This window comes from Brachyhypopomus gauderio, unplaced genomic scaffold (assembly GCF_052324685.1).
Source record: "Brachyhypopomus gauderio isolate BG-103 unplaced genomic scaffold, BGAUD_0.2 sc221, whole genome shotgun sequence".
NCBI lineage: Eukaryota > Metazoa > Chordata > Actinopteri > Gymnotiformes > Hypopomidae > Brachyhypopomus > Brachyhypopomus gauderio.
This window is the reverse complement of record NW_027507042.1, coordinates 177,009-198,774: the sequence shown is the minus strand read 5'-3', so window position 1 is coordinate 198,774 and position 21,766 is coordinate 177,009. Positions and strand designations below refer to the sequence as shown.

Genomic DNA, 21,766 nt, shown 5'->3' with positions numbered 1-21,766 from the left:
TGCGACTCGCTGACCTTTTGTCCAGGGCTCATTCCCACAGAGTCGGAGAGACACGCACTACATTATGACATGAGGAGCGCCAGGAACGAGGCTCTTAGCAGGCCAGCCTGCTAAAAAACCTCCTCACACGCTCACTGCCTCCACCTACTAAAAATTCACTGAGCATTTTAAAACTGCCACTCACTGCAGTATTTTCAACAAATTTATGTGTTCCTCTCTCCCCTAAGTGTCTTCATTAGTTTAGATGGTGGAGCAATTAAGGCAGAATTTGGCCCGAATATGAGTCACAGCAGATAAATGCTGTTGTCTGTCCTTCCTGCGCATGTAATTCTGTAAGAAAATGTTTCCCAAAATGCTAATGTGTTTTCACAGGCCAAGCTGTAGTGTTGGCTGTGGTTAGTAATTTACTGCCTGCCTTTTGAACAGGGGCGGGGTGGTTATTCCAGCTTGGAAACCCCAAGTTTGATTTTTATTTATTTTTCGCTAAGCCGTTACTAGATGACAAAACGTTAACATGTGAAAATGTACCTTTACTCAGTTTGCAGTTATGCTAAAATCCATTTCAAATGACAACTGGGCAGTCTATTTCAGGTTGATATTTAATATTGATACACAGTATCACATGGACCCATACAATAGACCCTGTTAGCTATTAATTATTTCACTTCAGCCAATTGTGGCAAAAACCACTGACTGGCAGAGATCCTGTTCCCTCTGTGGCCGTGGCGCAGTGATCTGCTTTCTGGGAAGATCCCCGGGGGAAACGTCTCCTCCTCCTTCTCTCATGGGCGCCTTCACAACTCCGGGATCCAGCAGCTCCTCCGCCCACCCGCGGGGTGGATCGCGCGGCATGCGTTTATGCGTCCGCGGCCGGGACGAGCCCGCCGCCCAGGGACAGATGGGTAGCGTTTGCCTTCCACGCTGGTCGAGCGGTCTGGATGTTTAACTTCGCACGCTGCCCCCCGTCATCGTCCTCCCAAATCCCCCCCGGAGACGTCCCGCTGTGGACGCCCACGTCTTCGTTCCGACTACGCGTCTGCATCTGTTGTGTAAACACTCTTCTCCGTCAGCTTGTTGCTCGTCGAGGACGACACCTTCAGTTCTCTCCTCCAGAGACACAAACGATGCGTTTCGAATAATTCGCTTCAAATGAGGAAGTTTTCTCTGACGCCCTGAAACCCGTCTTCTCGCCCCCACGCTTGCCAACTCTGAATTTGGCGATTACTGTTAGGTTTTAATTAAAGGGATTTCGGCTCTGCTGAGGATCACTTCCGAGCAAATGCATGTGCAGGTATGTGTGAAGTGGAATCGCAGGAGAAAAGAAATGCAAACGTATGCAGGGGGGTGCGTGAGGCAGAGTGGTGACTGGATGAGGAGTTCTGCTGTTTGCTTGCAGTAAGGCCGCGGATCGCTTACCCGCCGCCTGAGTGCTGTTGCATTTTGCGCACATTCTGTCATACTTTGCAATGGAGACCATGTACAGTTCAGATGGGATGGTTAACGCACAGCAGGTGTTGTTGCTTTATCTGGTTGTAAATGGACCGGACAGGCTGCTAGGCAGTGCCGTCTCCACCTGTGGGCTGCTCATCCCTCCTCTTCAGGATATCACTAGCAAAGCTTGAAGCAGGTACCCTCTGCTTTTACACTCTTGGTCTGAGGGGACCACACCAGTCTAGAGGATGGGTGTCCCCTTACAGTGGTAAAGAGGTAGGTGTCTAGGACATGATGGTCACTTGGTCCACGATCACGCCCCATGCCTGAGACCCAGAGAGGTGCAAGGAGCAGGGCGGGGCTTTCAGGATCTTTGCTGTAATTGGATGTGCCATACCAAAGCTGGGATCTCTCTGCCCTGAGAGAGGCTGAGGGTTGACTGATGTGCTAGAGGGTGTCTGAACTTCAAGTCTTCTTCTTCAGATCCACCCCAATTGTTGGGGTCCTTTACATTTAATCATGTATTCATTTCATCTGCTTTATTCTCCATCCTTGGGCTCCATTATTGTTCACATATAACGAGACAATCAGGCACGATTCATTCTGGTCCATGTTCATAAGGTATCGATTGGTCGTCAGTCACCAACAAGAGGTACTGTGAGATTCTGCAGGACTTCTTATTAGATTCTGTAGGTCTTTTAACATTTGTGAAGGACTGTTCTATAGGAGACAATCTGTGGCTCCAGACCAAGCGCGAGATTGTTCACTAATAACCTTTTCTATTACGGCTCCCCCGAGGGCCGTGTGCTCGTGGCCGGGAAGGCGACAGCGTGTGTTCAGTGTCTGGAGGCTTTCAGGGTGTTTGGGGGACCAGCGGGGAGGCCATGGCAGCTCGATTATGTCCACTCTCTTCCCCTTTCATTCTCCACTACTCTTCACGGGGATACTGTAGCTTAGAGAGGGTAGAAAGGTAATGGGTGGAAAGAAAGAGAGGGGGAGAGAAGGAGGGAGGGGGAGGGAGGAGAGAGAGAGAAAGTGGGAGGCAGAGAGAGCGAGGGAGAGAGAGTGAAAGTAAGAAAGACGGAGAGAGAGAGAGCAACCATCCTCCCTCCACTTGCTTTTTCTTCTGATGATAGATGTATAAATTCCTGTCTGCCGAGGTGGAGAGACTTGTCTCTAAGATGTTCTGTCATCTGCAGCCTATAGGGGGCGCTGTGCTGGCCTCACCTCCACCCAGATTGGGGGTGCAGGGGAAGGCATGAGGCTTTTTCTCCAGTGCCGCGAGGTTCGGCTAACGAGGTCATCTGGTCAGGCGGCCGCCAGCACCAGCTACACCTGACGCCACGGCTTTTGTTTAATGGGATACGTGCTCCATGACCCAATGAGGCACCTGCCTCGTGTCCGAGTGGCAGGAGGATTGAAGCGTGGCTGCAAACGCTGGACTTGCTCCCCAAACCGGCCCCTCTGATGTGCATCCTCGCTGTCCGGGAATACCGAGCCCCGCTGTCCCCAGCAGATTCGTCCTTGCATTGTCGAGCCGGTCACACTGTCGTAGCGCGGCCATCGGCACGTGACCCGCGGGTGGCGTGACCTTTGACCCCTGACCCTTTCCTCCGGTAGCTCCTGAGCAAGACCTGTTCGGCGTGCCCACGCTAACGAGCTGAGGTGAACAGGAGACACCCAGCGTTCGCTCTCCACCACCACCGGGCTTCTCTAATTGGTCTCGGGACATCGCAGGATTCCTGCTTGTTTTCCAAATAGCGCTGCCTTTACAAGGCACTACCAAGAAGCCCCCATCACACCATGTTCGTGTGGAGAATGTTAACCGCCAGCGTGGAGGCCGTGAAACGCCAGCGGCATATGCATTCAAGCCTTTTTGTTTTTTTTTTTATCCTTCAGTGCATTTGAGAGACGTTTTGGCCAGTAAATCAAGAGGAGAGCCAGTACCGCAGTGGTCCGACCCGTAACACGCACTCTTATGGGCACATTTGTGCGTGGATGTATATTGCTTTAGCTCTTTTTCTGCGTGGTGTTTACATAAACACTCTTTCCTTGAGTGCAGCTTTGAGTCTTCTTTCCCCTCAAAGGATCATGATAAACTGAAGTTGTTCAGGTCCCGGAGAAACATTGGCCTCTTATTAGCTATCGCATCACTGGTGTTTGCAAGATAAAGATTTACAGGCCATTTAAATCACAGCAGCCTGAAACGATTTTCCGAGTTTTCCGACGAAGCCCTGCTGACACCGGACTCCTCTTCTGAGGCTGAGCTCCGCGTTGCTGCATGCGCCTCTACACTTATTTATTTATTTTCTTTTATACCCCGATAATGACTGCCAGGCCACAAGAAAGGAGGCGTGGGCGTGAGATGTGGCGATTGGGCCGTTTGGAGGTTTGGAAGAGCACGAACAGGTCTGAAATTGTCCACTGTAGACTGCAGAGGCCTCTCTCTGTGATTACGCTCCATTACCAAAGCCAAATGCAGGCTACAAAAGCCGCGCAAATTGCGTGGAATTCTGGGGGAGGAGGGATTCGGGCAGGAGGAAAGGAAACGTGCACAGTGCTCGGCGAGAACCCCTGCTAGAGAGCTCAGGCCTCCGCAGAGACTACGGCAGTGTGCTCCTCACCCAGGTCGAAAAGGTCGAGGGTTCACAAGAGCCAGCGGACACTCATGAATATTAATGGCCCTGTGGGTAGGACCGTATCGATAGGTCAGGGGTTATCTGCTTGGTAACGTTCGGCTAAAGCTAACGCGATAAAGGATGAGCGATTTGCCGGGCGTGGTCAATAATAAGAGCGTTGGTGCAGCGGACATGGGCCGGTGGTGGAGAGTGTGTGGGAAATGTTGTTGGGGGGTGGCGGTGGGGGTGGGGGGGCTAATGCAATAATGTGAATTGACTGCTGGGAAGGGCCCGATACAGCCGTTTTCACTGTTTGCAGCTAACAAGGCCGTCTGAGCCCTCTGTCCAATGCTGTGGGAGCCCCAGTCCCACCAGCGGTGGGTTAATCCTCCTGTCTTCAATACTCACAGCTAAAGCACCACTTAGTCTAGCTGTGTGAGTAAACCTGATACACATCGTTAGGACTTCGGACGCTTACCCGCTAAACGTTCTTACATGGCAGTCCGCGACTGTGGGCGCACTTTGTCACATTCCTGAATAGTTCGTTTAATATTTAGCCCTCTATGGCATGAATTTTTATTTTAGGAGGAAAAAAATTTTTCATTCTAGTATTTGCTAGATTAGGGGTCCCTTATAATATATAAATAATAAAATTTGCCCCCCCACCCTCCTGCCCCCAGATTTCGGTTTGTTGCCTCAGGGCAACAAGACGCTATGAGGGTACTAAAACGCCAAGGTTTTCTGTAATTTTCATATAAGTGTATTGAGGTACAAAGAAGTATTAATCACATTAGAAGTTTTATTTCACAAATTCCACAAATGGTTTATCAATCTGTGGGTTAGAAATTAGCTGCAATGTGTGTTTGTGTTTCTGAATGTTTGTTCCTGTGGGGTACAGATTGAATCAATGTTTCCCTTTTTTTGGAAAGCACAAAGCACTGCTGTACCCAAGAACTACTCCAGTTCTTTAGTAGTGAGGTTAAGGGTTTGTTGGTATCACACTGAATGGCATATACAGGGGTTGGACAATTCAACTGAAACACCTTTCATTTTAGTGTGGAAGGTTTCATGGCTAAATTGGACCAGCCTGGTGGTCAACCTTCATTAATTGCACATTGCACCAGTAAGAGCAGTGAAGGTTCAATTAGCAGGGTAAGAGCACAGTTTTGCTCAAAATATTGCAATGCATGGGCATCCAGTGGTTCAAACATTGTATCCTGAAGACGGTGCCATGCATCAGGATGACAATGCACCAATACACACAGCAAGACTGGTGAAAGATTGGTTTGATGAACATGAAAGTGAAGTTGAACATCTCCCATGGCCTGCACAGTCACCAAATCTAAATATTGTTGAGCCACTTTGGGATGTTTTGGAGGAAAGAGTCAGGAAACATTTTCCTCCACCAGCATCATGTAGTTACCTGGCCACTAGAAGAATGGATTAAAGTCCCTTTGACCACTGTACAGGACGTGTATATGTAATTCCTAAGACGAATTGGCGCTGTATTGGCTGCAAAAGGAAGCCCTACATCATACTAATAGATTATTATGGTCTAAAACCAGGTGTTTCAGTTTCATTGTCCAACCCCTGTAAATTTGACTGCTCTATAATAACTTCCAGGAATGCCTTCAGAAAAAATATCTGGAAGTGTTGATATAGGGACACAATATTGTCTGATTTTGGAAGGCTGGCCTGCAAATTAGTGATGTTGGGACTGTGGTGTGTTCTCCACAAGGTATGTTTGAAACACCTTCCTCTGATACATCATTATCATCTTCATCTTCATCTGTTTTCAAAAGAAACCATAAAGCATAAAATTACAATAGGTTCATATACAACTGTCATAGCCCGCTGATGCGCGCGCGCGCACACACACACGCACACACACGCACACACACGCACACACACACACACACACACACACACACACACACACACACACACACAAACATTCATACACACACACACACACACACACACACACACACAAACATTCATACACACACACACACACACACACACACACACACACACACACACATTACATACAGTATGTTCAGTATGACTGGACCATCATCATCCAAATTTTCCCCGTCACTGTCCTCAATCTCACTGTCCTCACTGTCCTAAGGTTTGACCCTAACTGATGGATCATGTTCCTTACACCCATAACATGTTCTTGCATCCTTTTCCTGTGAGTAATGGTTGATAGGACAGCAAAAACAATGTTATGTAAATAACTGTGAGTCCCTGCACATCTCCATCCATGAACATGTCATTGTACAAACTAAAGTGGTCTACACTGAGGCAACGAATGAAAAACCTAAATTTTAGAATATAGATAAAGAGAAAAAGTGTCTTTACTCAATCAAATATGCTTTTTCACATATTCATGCACATCACAGATATTTTTTAATACAAATTTAAAACATTTAAACATGTGAAAAAGTGATATTGATCTTACCTTTTGCTAGCAGTGTGTCCAAGCATGCTATGCTCCAAAAAAGGAGTGCTCCACCCCCAGGTGAAAGACACACCCACACCCAGACCAATTTTTATTGTGCCAGACTTATCAGCTGATTTAAAATGTGATGTTTTACCAAAAAAAATTTAAAGAGGCAGTGTGGGGGAGAAATAGTGGTTTGTTGCCTGAGGGCTACACCATGCCATAGAGGGTTAGGGCTTGGACAGGATAAGACGAAATGTGCTCTTCTCCCGGCAGAGGCCCCCTCAGAGCTCGTACAAACGAAGCTTGCTTGTGTGTGCGGTGTGCCGCTACAGACGTGGCGTGTGTGGCGAATGAGCGAATAGCACATGGAACAGGTGTAGACGGGGTGTGGGGGAAGGGCTGGTGTGGAGGTGTGGACGGGTGTTTGGCAGGTGCCTCCGACCGTAGGCTGACCCACGACCCCCATCTTGGCTGCAGCATGCGCTCACGCTGCCCCTCCATGGCCCCTCGTCCCTCCCTCTACGTTCACGCGTCTACTCCGAGCCTCGAAGTTGTTTGTGTTTCCCATCAGTCGGTGATCGATAACAACGGAATACAGGGGGAAAGAAATCAGTGCATCGATTTCTTAGCAGAAAGCCTAATTCAATCAGCGGATGTGCGGCTAATCGATGGAAACTGAGGATTCTAATAAGGTTCTGGAAGTGGAAGAGGGAGCCCAGATAGTCACTGTGGACCAGGGATGGGTCCCGCCGCCCCTCCTCTGCACACGTGAGGAGCACGGAGGGGTTTCGTGTGTGTGACTGAGATTTGAGGAAGACATTACTGAGATGAGGTTTGAGGAAGACATTACTGAGATGTGGCAGGAACAAAAACGAAGAATAAATCATTGCAGTTGGAGGCATAAAGTTATTCCAGTGGTACATTTTACATGTTTCCAAATACACTGCATGTATTAAATCGATCATGCCCGATCTCTTCCTGAATACTTCAAGCGCTCATCTTCATCACAGTAGCACTTCATCTTTATCACAGTAGCACTTCGTCTTCATCACAGTAGCTCCCAGCACTGTTGGTCATTATCTCTCTTCTTGGGGTCTTTCAACAGGGTGCCAGGCATCACCATTGCCACGGACATCATCTGTGGCTTCCCCGGCGAGACGGACGAGGACTTCCAGGAGACGATGGAGCTGGTGAGGAGAGTACCGGTTCCCGAGCCTCTTCATCAACCAGTTCTACCCGCGGCCCGGAACACCTGCAGCCAAGATGGAGCAAGTCCCAGCCCAAGTGGTGAGTGCTACAGTGTGGGTGTGTGGGTGTGTGTGTGTGGGGGGGGGGGGGGGGGGGGGGGGGGGGGGGGGCGTGCGTGCAGGGCTAGAATGTTCCCTTATGTTGCTGTCACTGACCTTTACCGATTGATTGTGAGAACAGAGGCTCTGGCAGAGTGTATGCACAGACGTGTCCAGACATGAGCTGGGCCGGTGTGGAGTCAGGGGCCCGGGGGAGTTCACCCAGCCGCTGGTAGCGCCTCCAGAATGCTCTTCAACAGCTCCCGCTCCACACGGATGCAGGCAGATCCGCAGATTAAAGCAGGTTGTTGTCTCCTTCTCAAGGAGCCCCCATCACCGACACCCCCGCCTGCCGTCAGGGTGTGAAGACGTCCCCACCGTGCCACTGGAGCAGTTGCCTTTAAAAAGTCTTGAAACGTTTTGTTTTATGGAGTGGTTAAAGGAGTAGTTCTCGTATGTAAAAATAGGAAAAATAGGGCTGTTACGACTGACTGGGGCTTTTAATTTGGGTTCTGATCAGGTTATATAGACATTCACCTCTGTGGTGTGTTATTGAGATCATAATGATCCTCTCTCTTCACGTCTTACTTCTCTCCGCCCTGACTTTTTTTTTGTTTTTTTTGTTTCATCTATTTCTCATTGTTTTTTTAACTCACTTCGGTTTCTCGTCCCCTCTCTCTGTCTCTGTCTCTCTTTCTCTCTCTCTCTCTCTCTCTACAAAAACGGGGAATTCAGTAAATTACCAATATAGATCTCGTCTCCGTGGTTATGAAAGATTACGAGGAATCTAAGGTAGTGAAGTAACATTTAAAGCATCGTGACGGTTTGCACATGCAGAATGTTGCGAACCCTTTCAGACTCGAATTACTAATATTCTCTCCTGTTAACACTGAGCTGTTTATTTAGTGTTGTGATCATTTTTAAATCCGTTTTCTTGAACTGCACTTCTAGTGATATTTCAAATTGCTTAAATCGTAGAAATTCACTACGCTGCTTTCCGGCAAGGAGATATAAGGAGTGTGAGACGTGCAGATTAAAGTTTATCCTGGTTAAAGTGAGTCTCTCCTGCACACAAAACCATCGAAATTCTGCTCAAGGGTTTATACCTCAACATTAGCCACCTTGATGTCATTGGACAGGTGTGTGTGTAAATGATTTGATGTTCTCCTAGTGATTGTTCTTCATTATGTAAGGTAGACAGGTGTCTCAGTGATGTAACTGCCATGAGACGGCGTCTCTGGCGAGCGCAGACGTTGCAGTCTGTCAGATTGGTAACGTGCGCTTGGTGGTTTGGACCTGTGCCAGTGCAGTGATGTCACCGGCACCGTTTGCTTGCTACCTTCAGATAAATATGTAATGGGTCTTCACTAAATGTCTTTTTATGGTATTATATCCTTCAATAATGAAAATCTCAGATTCTCTCTAACTTATGTGAAGAAATCAGATCCTATATAATGGAAGAAGTGCTTGTAATAATAGTGATGTTGAAAGGATTCTCAGATTGTTTCACTAGAATTAAACTCATTATAGTTCAGTACCAAAGTTCACCAAACTTGTGGAAGGTCCTGCAGGTTTGCGGCTCCTGTGCACAGATGTTCTCTGCGGTTCCTCGCTGGAGAACAGCGCGCCATCTTGCTTCCTCGACCGGACTCTTGGGTTTCCGCAAGAAAGATGGAGACCCAAGACGCAGCCCTGCTTGTGCAGAATGGATGACTCGCCACAGGGTGGAGTCGTCGACGCAGGGTGGAGGCATCGATGCAGGGTGGAGGCGTCCATATCCTGCCATACCCGCCCATCCACACTACAGACCCATTAAAGACGGGCAGCTCAGCTGGTGAAGTAGCGCGGGAGGGATTGACGGGGCAGCTGTAAGCGCGATACATTAATAACTCCTCCAGATGGCGGCGGTGCCTGGCACGGGCCTGCAGGCGGGCCCTTTTGTGAGGGGGGGAAGCAGGCCAGATCTGTGGACCGGCCAGTGCTGGTGCTTTGGTATCTCAGCATGTTGAACTCATCTCATTAGCAGGAACCTTCCACTTGTCTGTGATGAATAGCTCAGCGCCGGAACGGTAACGAACGGCTTCACCGTCGGGCCTGAGGAGATACGCCGTGCGGGCGGAGGCTGTTCTGAACCAGGAGCTTACCAAACAGGGTTGCCGTAATTGGTCCCGAATGTCGGAAGGGATTAGTGGAGATAAATTGGAATGATCTCCCGGAGCGTTGCTCTCAGCAGCCGGGCAGGTGTTTACGCCAACCGCTCGCAGACCTCGTTCGTGCCGTTGTCAGCCGGGGGGAAATCAGACGGTGGTCCAGGGAAAGACCTGGACTGCAGACAAAGCCAGACGGCTGTGCCAACTTCCGAACGCGTTGGTAGAGCAAGGTCAGAAAGGAAAGCTCAACATATGGAATTTATCACACAAATTCATCTTAAAACAAAGACAGACGGAGCGAAGCTTTGAGTAGGAGAAGCTGCAGAGGTCAAACGGAGGAAGCGTCACATCACCACCACGATGGCTGAAGAGTAGAGTCTGAGGTGGCAAGGTTTCAGGAGAATGTCTCAGGGGAATGTTTCATGAGAAGGTCTCAGGGGAAGGTTTCAGGAGAATGTCTCAGGGGAAGGTTTCATGAGAAGGTCTCGGGGGAAGGTCTTTTGAGTATGTCTCAAGAGAAAGTACAAGTACAAACCAACCCCCCTTTCACTCGTCCTTCTGTCTGTGACTCAGCTGACCCTTTTGATTGATGCATCTCCAGAGCATGGAATAGATTGGTCATGATTGTAACAATTTTCTGAGCCTCACCAATCCCATTATTTCTTCCAGAACCTTGATTTAGGCCGACTTTTAAACCTTCACTCCAGAATGACATCCGAGTGCAGTCTTATCTAATGGCCAATTTATTTGTTCTGGGACTCTTTGTATGCATGGAAAAAGTGCCCTCGTCATTCTGAGCATAATATACCGGTCAAAACACTTGTTTATTTGCAAGTAACTGAAGACTTTTTTCTCTTCTTAGGAAAATTTTCCTTAACTTGCTTGCCTAATATTTGTCCATAAATCCATGCTATTAAGTTCTGTCATGCTATTCAACCTTTCTATGCATTTGAGGTGAAAATTTTAACTAGGGATTATGTTTACTTTTTTTATATACGTTTGAGGAATGATTTCCTAGCCTATTTGTTTATATTTTCCATTTCTGCAGTGACTCTCTATTCTGTGAAATTCTGACAAAGCTCTACTGAATGTGTAGATGATTTTGTATGTGAGAAATTCGATTAGCAGAATATTCTTTCAGGTATTCTTTTGCACCAGCTGTTGAGCATGAGGGTGTGTAATCACACGTTGAAATTCATGCTGACAACATCCAGAATCAACTGCGCAGAAACCCTTCAGAGCCTGTGACCAGAGATGTTCCTTCAGTGTGTACTTGTGTGTTTGGCCAGCCCGTTCATGTAGATCTCCACTAAGACCTTGTGGAATGATGGTAATTTCTTAATATGAAGAGAATAAGAGTCTTAACTCGTTCTGAGAAAAGGTATGCAGGAGAACGTCTGTAGTCGTGGTTCCATAGTTCTTTCCTGGAGACCTTGAACTCTCCTCTCTCTGGGTCTTCAAAGCCTGCATTGGGGATCAAGGTTCTTTCATTTTACTGTTCACGTCTATTCATTTTAACATGATAATTATGTCCTGCAGCTGTAGAAGGGTGTGTATGTAGATGCTAAGCTACCAACAACAGACCTTTCACTACCATACTCGGCATCAGTGCAGTGCTGTAGAAATCCACTTTGCTTTTGTTCATAGAAGCTGCTTTAGCTGGCTGGCCTGAGTAAATTCAAACAGCACAATTCCCTATCCCTGTGTACACTAGTACACGTTTAGTTCATCTTTGTCACTTTGTGCTGGAGTCTTCTGTGGTGTGCTTTTGACAGAGAAGAAAGTGTGGGAAATTTTGAAATGGAAAAAAAGTATCACCTAATATTTACCCCTGCAGAACTCCGATATCTTTTTCACTACATGGATAATGGACCTGCTGCTGTCATTCATGTGGCTTGATGGTGCTTGGCCCTGGACAGGAAGCACTCTTCTCCGCAGTGACAGGAAGCACTCTTCTCCGCAGTGACAGGAAGCACTCTTCTGCCTAGTGCTCTCGGGCTGTGGCTGCACTCCAAGAGCACGGCTTAGTGCAGCCGCTTGGACCAGCAGCCAATGGCAGTGTGTTTCAGGCAGTCCCAAAAGAGGCCACTGGTACAACCCCCAAGCCACCCAGCTGTATCACGCCAACATCTGCCACTCATTATGGGTACACAAGGGCACGCACTGCAGTCAAGAGCATCATTACCTTCACCTGATATTCATGAGTGTGCACATGTACGCGTGAGAGAGACAAAGGGGGAGGGAGGGAGGAATCAACACCATTTGCATATTCATAAGGCGGCTAATAGGGTATGTGATCATGTGATCTTAACGGCCTCTAATAGTGTGTGTTCGTTGCTCCTTACCCTCGCGGTAGCTGTCATTCTGAGCTTTGGGAGTTCGTTGTTATTATGCTGATGTAGTTTCCCCTCGTGCTCTGTCTGCGTGCTTCGCCGCTACCCTAATGTGGTATCCCGCTCATGTCTCGCGTGTGTGCGGAAGAGCAGATGGATATGATGGGAGGTGTGGTTGTTCATCACTGAGGTGACAGACGCTCACAGTTTTTAAGGGTTGAGAGCTCTCTTTCCGCTGTTGGCATTTCTCCGCTAACCTCAGTAGGCCATTATCAACACGCGTTTCTGTTTAGATCTGTTTGACGTCTCATCCAGTTCTGCAGGATTCATCACAGAAAGTAGTTAAAACGCAGTAGTGGAATGTGGAAAAAATGTGTGCTTTCGTGTAACATATGCTGTAAGTAACCTGATCAGAAACCAAATTAAAAGCCCCAGTCAGACGCCAAATTAAAAGCCCTATTTTTCAGTGTAGGCATTTATTTGTCCTTGGCGAAGTGGATTGTGAGTAATGCACACCGGGTCCCCCAGGCCTGCGTCTGGGACACAGATCCTGCATCATTCTGCCACTTTCAGAACTCCAGAAGTACTTGCGAGAGTTGGAGTGGCATTCTGTTTGGGCCTCGGAAATGAAAATTGAGTGGGATGTCCTAAAGGACCTTCTCGACGAGTTTTACCGCTTGGATGCTTCCTCTGCCTGTTCACTGCAGCGTAACGCTTTGATCCCAACGCGAAATGGGAAACGGCTGGGTCACTCTGCAGCGGCGCACGGAAGAGACGTAGAAAGGGGAAGATGTCATTACTGTGGCCTGAAAATTGATATTCCTCAGTGCGTCTGTGCTGAGCGCACCATTATGGCCAGCCGAGCGGGCGTTAAGGCCCATCCTGGCCCTGATGACTGCTAACCCTTCAGATTCTCTCGCCCTCGCATGGCTCGGCAGATTCGAGGAAAATAAGGAGAAGCACTTATTTGGCTTTTGAGGGAATATCTGTGTGTTTTTTTCTCCTTCATTTCTGGGAGAGTGGAGTAACCTCAGGGCCTTGGCCCAAACATCCAGAAATATTGAGTTTCCAAAAGTTGCAACATTATTTATTTGTTTATTTATTTTCCAATCCCCAGAATGGAGGGATGAGAGGTCTCTTAAGACCTTAAACTCACAACTTGCTTCACTTAGATCTGTAAGCTTCCTCCAACTTCTCCTCACTGCCCTCCTGCCCCTTCTGCCCCCTCCTCTCTCCTCTCTTCTCCCCTATCTCTACTCCTCTTCCTCCGCTCCCCTGTACTAGAGTACCTGACCTTGTCATCCCTCCCCCTCTCCTGGTTCATCTTCCTCTCTCTCTCTTCCTCTCCCTCTCTCACTCTCTCTGCCCCCCTCCCGTTCTCTGCTTGGCAGAGCTGATCGAGCCAATCCTGTTGGGAGCTCATTGGCTTAGCTCAGGAATACTAACCCCGGGCTTGTGTTCTGCCTGGCTCTCTTCTGCGGCGGGCGGCCGAGGTTCTGGGTGGGAGAGGTGAGAGAGTGTGAGATCATTAGCAGGACCTGGACCCTTCTTTATGCCGCTTCACCTCTTCCAAGTCGAATCCTCGGTGCCCCACACATAAGCACCGAAATGCCGTTGGCCATCACCTTACCTAATCGCAGGTGTGCTAGATGTATGGGCAGCCTGGCTTCAGTGCTCCGTCTTCAATTATTAATGTGCAGAATGTAATATTTATCAGGCTGTTTCTGACCGCGCAGCTTTGTGAACGCACTCCAGTGGAGAGAGGACTTCTACCGCCCACTGCTTCCTCACACAAACTTTTCTTTGAGAACTAATTTGCGAATAATTGGTCCTTATTAATACTGGCAGCGTCCTAACCTGGAAGAAACACACAGACACCCCTCACATTGGGCGGAACAGTGAAAACATCACCACTCAGGAAGCTCGGAAAGGGAGATTTAAGTAACCAGGTGGTGACGTTAAAGTGAAGGCGGACTCGTTGTGTTTTGGGTCTCTGTTCCTAAACAGAACACGTGTTGTTATGGTAGCGGTCAGATCCACCGTGAGCGAGAGGCCACAGCAGTCAGTGATCCAGTTCTGCTAGACGTCCTGCCCGTGTTGGGTCACGTCCACAGTGCAGGGCCTCCCCAAGTCACGACCTACAGCCACCTGTCAGCTCAGGGAGAGCAGGGAAGGTTAACTGTCTTATGGGTGAAGTTCCACATTTTCTATCCCTTAAGTGTCCCTCTGGTTTGCTCCTCCTCTACTTTTCTTTTTTACTTCCTTTTCTTTGCTTTGCCGACCGTCTCATTTTCTCGGCTCTTTCGTGCCTGGTTTGCGTCGAGCCTTTCACCACAGATGCTGTTTCACGAGTCTTCACTCATCTAGTAATGTCTGCTTTTTTTTCTTCTTCTTCTTCCCTCACAGAAAAAACAAAGAACCAAGGAGTTGTCCGCCTTGTTCCAATCGTATAACCCGTACGACCACAAGGTAAGCGCCGCGGCCGGCCCTGCCGAGACCCCTCATTAGAGAGCCTCATTTGTTCTCCCGTCTGTGTGCGACGGCGGGTTTCTCTGCCCTCATATCCGTCCTCCTGCTTGGCCCGAGCGGCTGCTCAGGTGACCCGCGGCTGCTAGCGCCTCTTCCGCCGACGGTGTTGTGGGTAATGGCCCGTTCCTGCGTGCTTCTTGTCGAGTCTGTCGGAGGACAGAAGGGAGGATTCTAACACTAGTGAGAAAGAGAGGGAACGAGAGAACAGGACCTAGAATGGTAGAGCGAATGAGAGAGAGAGAGAGAGAGAGAGAAGGAGATCGAAAGCAGCGTGTCACCGTCTCGGGCCGTGCAGACAGGACACGGTATGAGGCCTGTAGCACTTGTCTCTTAATGACATCATTAAAATTTCAGCAGAGCTGAGCTCTTTCAGGTCTTCCGGCTACATCCGTCTCCCGCCCGTAAAAGCCGTCGTCGGCCCCGTCAGTACAGCCGTTCTCCGGGAGCGCCGTGGCAACCGCCTCCATCCCCTGCCTAATTACGACCGTACAGTGTAATCAAGGCCGAGTGGAACTGCCCGTAAGGCGGGGCGGAGGGGCTGTAGCGAGAGGCGTCCTGGCTAGGGAGAGAGCACACGAGGTCTGAAACGACAGGGAGCGTCTGCAAATATGGCGAACGTCTCAGAAATGATGCCGTCGATGTCATGTCTCGGGGCACACGTAGGCAGCCGATTATGATGTTTTTAAATTTTTTTTAGAATTGTTCCCTGCATGGTTGGGGTGTACGATTATCCAATAATCTCTTAGCAGGAATGGATGGACGTGATTATGGTCAGAATGAAAATGGGGTTTTTTCCTCCTCTATCCGTCTGTTCTGATGTTCTGATTAGCTGTTAACGGTGCTGTAGACCAACACAATCACTGTTATTAGATGTTTTTCGTTAATGAGTGTGTTTGAATAACACACAGAGCCCTTAACACCACACAACACAGCAGCACCCAGCAGACACGCGCCTTGCTGAAGCTCTTTAGCAGGCTGTGGTTCACGTGTTGGTGTGCATCATCACTCCACGTTGGTCTGCGCCGGGCAGAGCCATTAGCACGCGGTCCATTTGGGATCAACAGGGTCCCAGTGCCACAGCTGCACTCCCCGAGCAGCCTGCCAACCATTTTGGCTCTTGCACGGGCAAGAACCTTTGTCTCTTCCTAAAAACACCCAGAGGCCCCGCCCCAGAGGCCCCGCCCCTGAAGCCCCGCCCTGACTGCTCCTCATCATTGGCCACAGAAGTGTGTGATAGAGAGACTTCTGCCTAGACAGCGCTACCCTGTTGCACCACCTCTGTCCTGAGGTTGACCCAGCAAGGGCTAACCCGTTATGTTGTGCTGGTATGTGCCTGCCTGTGCTGGTCTGTGCAGGACTGTCTGTGCAGGTCTGTGCTAGACTGTGCTGGTCTGTGCAGATCTGTGCTAGCATGAGTTAGTCTGTGCTAGCCAGTGCTGGTCTATGCTGGTTGTGCTGGCTGTGCAGAAGCCCAAACACAGGTTCTTTAAACAGTGTGGGGCCTGGGGGAGTGGGGCAGTAAAGGGTGCAGCACCTCCACCTGGGGAGTGGGGCAGTAAAGGGTGCAGCACCTCCACCTGGGGAGTGGGGCAGTAGAGGGTGCAGCACCTCCACCTGGGGAGTGGGGCAGTAGAGGGTGCAGCACCTCCACCTGGGGAGTGGGGCAGTAGAGGGTGCAGCACCTCCACCTGGGGAGTGGGGCAGTAAAGGGTGCAGCACCTCCACCTGGGGAGTGGGGCAGTAGAGGGTGCAGCACCTCCACCTAGGGAGTGGGGCAGTAGAGGGTGCAGCACCTCCACCTGGGGAGTGGGGCAGTAGAGGGTGCAGCACCTCCACCTGGGGAGTGGGGGCAGTAGAGGGTGCAGCACCTCCACCTGGGGAGTGGGGCAGTAGAGGGTGCAGCACCTCCACCTGGGGAGTGGGGCAGTAAAGGGTGCAGCACCTCCACCTGGGGAGTGGGGCAGTAAAGGGTGCAGCACCTCCACCTGGGGAGTGGGGCAGTAAAGGGTGCAGCACCTCCACCTGGGGAGTGGGGCAGTAAAGGGTGCAGCACCTCCACCTGGGGAGTGGGGCAGTAAAGGGTGCAGCACCTCCATCTGGGGAGTGGGGCAGTAGAGGGTGCAGCACCTCCACCTGGGGAGTGGGGCAGTAGAGGGTGCAGCACCTCCACCTGGGGAGTGGGGCAGTAGAGGGTGCAGCACCTCCACCTGGGGAGTGGGGCAGTAAAGGGTGCAGCACCTCCACCTGGGGAGTGGGGCAGTAAAGGGTGCAGCACCTCCACCTGGGGAGTGGGGCAGTAAAGGGTGCAGCACCTCCACCTGGGGAGTGGGGCAGTAGAGGGTGCAGCACCTCCACCTGGGGAGTGGGGCAGTAAAGGGTGCAGCACCTCCACCTGGGGAGTGGGGCAGTAAAGGGTGCAGCACCTCCACCTGGGGAGTGGGGCAGTAAAGGGTGCAGCACCTCCACCTGGGGAGTGGGGCAGTAAAGGGTGCAGCACCTCCACCTGGGGAGTGGGGCAGTAGAGGGTGCAGCACCTCCACCTGGGGAGTGGGGCAGTAGAGGGTGCAGCACCTCCACCTGGGGAGTGGGGCAGTAGAGGGTGCAGCACCTCCACCTGGGGAGTGGGGCAGTAGAGGGTGCAGCACCTCCACCTGGGGAGTGGGGCAGTAAAGGGTGCAGCACCTCCATCTGGGGGAGTGGGGCAGTAGAGGGTGCAGCACCTCCACCTGGGGAGTGGGGCAGTAGAGGGTGCAGCACCTCCACCTGGGGAGTGGGGCAGTAAAGGGTGCAGCACCTCCACCTGGGGAGTGGGGCAGTAAAGGGTGCAGCACCTCCACCTGGGGAGTGGGGCAGTAAAGGGTGCAGCACCTCCACCTGGGGAGTGGGGCAGTAAAGGGTGCAGCACCTCCACCTGGGGAGTGGGGCAGTAAAGGGTGCAGCACCTCCACCTGGGGAGTGGGGCAGTAAAGGGTGCAGCACCTCCACCTGGGGAGTGGGGCAGTAAAGGGTGCAGCACCTCCACCTGGGGAGTGGGGCAGTAGAGGGTGCAGCACCTCCACCTGGGGAGTGGGGCAGTAGAGGGTGCAGCACCTCCACCTGGGGAGTGGGGCAGTAGAGGGTGCAGCACCTCCACCTGGGGAGTGGGGCAGTAGAGGGTGCAGCACCTCCACCTGGGGAGTGGGGCAGTAGAGGGTGCAGCACCTCCACCTGGGGAGTGGGGCAGTAAAGGGTGCAGCACCTCCACCTGGGGAGTGGGGCAGTAGAGGGTGCAGCACCTCCACCTGGGGAGTGGGGCAGTAGAGGGTGCAGCACCTCCACCTGGGGAGTGGGGCAGTAAAGGGTGCAGCACCTCCACCTGGGGAGTGGGGCAGTAAAGGGTGCAGCACCTCCACCTGGGGAGTGGGGCAGTAAAGGGTGCAGCACCTCCACCTGGGGAGTGGGGCAGTAAAGGGTGCAGCACCTCCACCTGGGGAGTGGGGCAGTAAAGGGTGCAGCACCTCCATCTGGGGAGTGGGGCAGTAGAGGGTGCAGCACCTCCACCTGGGGAGTGGGGCAGTAGAGGGTGCAGCACCTCCACCTGGGGAGTGGGGCAGTAGAGGGTGCAGCACCTCCACCTGGGGGAGTGGGGCAGTAAAGGGTGCAGCACCTCCACCTGGGGAGTGGGGCAGTAAAGGGTGCAGCACCTCCACCTGGGGAGTGGGGCAGTAAAGGGTGCAGCACCTCCACCTGGGGAGTGGGGCAGTAGAGGGTGCAGCACCTCCACCTGGGGAGTGGGGCAGTAAAGGGTGCAGCACCTCCACCTGGGGAGTGGGGCAGTAGAGGGTGCAGCACCTCCACCTGGGGAGTGGGGCAGTAGAGGGTGCAGCACCTCCACCTGGGGAGTGGGGCAGTAGAGGGTGCAGCACCTCCACCTGGGGAGTGGGGCAGTAGAGGGTGCAGCACCTCCACCTGGGGAGTGGGGCAGTAGAGGGTGCAGCACCTCCACCTGGGGAGTGGGGCAGTAGAGGGTGCAGCACCTCCACCTGGGGAGTGGGGCAGTAAAGGGTGCAGCACCTCCACCTGGGGAGTGGGGCAGTAAAGGGTGCAGCACCTCCACCTGGGGAGTGGGGGCAGTAAAGGGTGCAGCACCTCCACCTGGGGAGTGGGGCAGTAAAGGGTGCAGCACCTCCACCTGGGGAGTGGGGCAGTAAAGGGTGCAGCACCTCCACCTGGGGAGTGGGGCAGTAAAGGGTGCAGCACCTCCACCTGGGGAGTGGGGCAGTAAAGGGTGCAGCACCTCCACCTGGGGAGTGGGGCAGTAAAAGGTGCAGCACCTCCACCTGGGGAGTGGGGCAGTAAAAGGTGCAGCACCTCCACCTGGGGAGTGGGGCAGTAAAGGGTGCAGCACCTCCACCTGGGGAGTGGGGCAGTAAAAGGTGCAGCACCTCCACCTGGGGAGTGGGGCAGTAAAGGGTGCAGCACCTCCACCTGGGGAGTGGGGCAGTAGAGGGTGCAGCACCTCCACCTGGGGAGTGGGGCAGTAAAAGGTGCAGCACCTCCACCTGGGGAGTGGGGCAGTAGAGGGTGCAGCACCTCCACCTGGGGAGTGGGGCAGTAAAAGGGTGCAGCACCTCCACCTGGGGAGTGGGGCAGTAAAAGGTGCAGCACCTCCACCTGGGGAGTGGGGCAGTAGAGGGTGCAGCACCTCCACCTGGGGAGTGGGGCAGTAAAAGGTGCAGCACCTCCACCTGGGGAGTGGGGCAGTAGAGGGTGCAGCACCTCCACCTGGGGAGTGGGGCAGTAAAAGGTGCAGCACCTCCACCTGGGGAGTGGGGCAGTAGAGGGTGCAGCACCTCCACCTGGGGAGTGGGGCAGTAGAGGGTGCAGCACCTCCACCTCGGGAGATGGTGTACATGTGTGTCAATGCACTGATCACCTCTGCACCTAAAGGAACTTCCGGAAAGTTCCAGAGAGTTCCTCACCGGTCCATGGAGGAGCAGCTGTCCTTAATACATATTAGCTTAAATAAGACATGGGAATCAGTCAGTCCTCTGTGGACTGACCCCGTGGTGAAGATGATGATGATGATGATGATGATGATGATTACTGCTGTTATTGTAGAGTGTGAGGTGTTTGGTTTCTGTTTTTCATGCTGTACTCAAGTGACTGTTGGACTTGGCAGAGGAGAAGAGTGTTGTAGCAGATACATGGATTCTGTCGCTCTCTCTCTCTCACTCTCTCTCTCTCTCACTCACTCACTACTTCTCCATCTTTCTGTCTCTTTTAGTCATGTCAAGATGGCATAATTGGCAGGGCTGTATGCAGTACAGTATCACTACTGGAAAACTGTTCCAGAAACACCATGCAGGTTTACATATTCAAGAAATCTACTAATATATGAGTAAATCAGATTAACACCCATAATAACAATAATAATATTAATATATAAACAACAGTAAAATTATTAATGCCAGCCGACAGCCGATTAAGATTTTAAGAAGAAACGATGTAGAATTGTGTACGTATTTGTGGGTGGAGGCGTGTTGGTGGGTGGAGGCGTGTTTATGAGGAGAGCTGAAGGAGAGCAGGAGGCTCTCTCTGGCAGAGATGTTGCTGTCCTGGCAGTGTTCTGGTTTACTCTGCCAGAGAGCTGCAGATCCTAGCAGAACCGGTCCAACTAGAGCTCTCCTCTGGGTTCAGGCTGTAGCACATCAGACTGCCCTGCTTGGTCTTTAAATTCAGGGGTCGGTCTTTAAATGCTAAGGTCTTTAAATGCCTCCTGCTTTCAGAAGAAAGAGCTTCTGCCTCCGTGCAGAGTGATGACGGTGTGAGGGGACACGCCCTGACTGGCAGATACTGCCGTGTGGTGTTTAAAGTGTTACTGGTGCTGAACTGAACTGTTTAAGGAAAACTGAGATGGAAAAAATTATTCAGGAGTTAAGATCCGAACACCCACCCCTGACCACGCCCATAACCCTGACCACACCCATGTCCCTAACCATGCCCATGCACCCTAACCACACCCATAATCCTGACCACGCCCACAGCACTGGCCACGCCCATAACATTGACCACGCCCATACCCCTGCCCACAATTCGGACTTTATTACTTGCAAATCTGACTTTAATTGTTGACACATGCAATCCTTTATTTACCGTAATTTCACTGATTATTAGATTATATAGTTGCCAAGTAAAATTATTGATGCAAATTGAAGTTTGTGCAGACTCTCTGCTCTTTCCTGAGAACAAACCCCCGATATGAAACACTGATAAATGTCAGACTGTGTGAAAGACTGTGTGGGTTTTAACATGAAATTTCTAGTGAATGAGGCCCAGTGTTTCTCTGAGACTGGTCTTTAAATGTAGTGTTTCTGTGTGTGTGAGTGTGTGTATGAGCGTGTAGGTGAGGTGGGTTGTGTGTATGAGCGTGTGAGTGAGGGGGGTGGTGTGTGTGGGTGAGTGAGGGGGTGGTGTGTGTGGGTGAGTGAGGTGGGTGGTGTGTGTGGGTGAGTGAGGTGGGTGGTGTGTGTGGGTGAGTGAGGGGGTGGTGTGTGTGGGTGAGGGGGGTGGTGTGTGTGGGTGAGTGAGGTGGGTGGTGTGTGTGGGTGAGTGAGGGGGGTGGTGTGTGTGGGTGAGTGAGGTGGGTGGTGTGTGTGGGTGAGTGAGGTGGGTGGTGTGTGTGGGTGAGTGAGGTGGGTGGTGTGTGTGGGTGAGTGAGGTGGGTGGTGTGTGTGGGTGAGTGAGGGGGTGGTGTGTGTGGGTGAGTGAGGCGGGTGGTGTGTGTGGGTGAGGGGGGTGGTGTGTGTCACTGTCCTTGCAACATGGCTCCGCCCACACCTGTAGTAGGAGGGGCTCCAGGTGAAGCTGTTCCACCTGTACCTGGGTTACCGTGTGAAGCGTGTGTGTGAGTCCGAGCGCGTGTGTGTGAGTCCGAGCGCGTGTGTGTGTGAGTCCGAGCGCGTGTGTGTGAGTCCGAGCGCGTGTG

The 21,766-nt window shown here is 51.5% G+C and overlaps 1 pseudogene across 1 annotated transcript in view; it reads left to right on the top strand.

The window, feature by feature from the left end:
• Positions 1-7,169: 7,169 nt before the first annotated feature.
• LOC143503262 (threonylcarbamoyladenosine tRNA methylthiotransferase-like) overlaps positions 7,170-21,766 on the top strand; it is a 59,692-nt pseudogene continuing 45,095 nt past the window's right edge. Inside the window, exons 1-3 of the transcript XR_013127194.1 lie at positions 7,170-7,291; positions 7,607-7,788; positions 14,677-14,739. The product of XR_013127194.1 is annotated as a threonylcarbamoyladenosine tRNA methylthiotransferase-like (transcript). The remainder of the gene's footprint in view (positions 7,292-7,606; positions 7,789-14,676; positions 14,740-21,766) is intronic.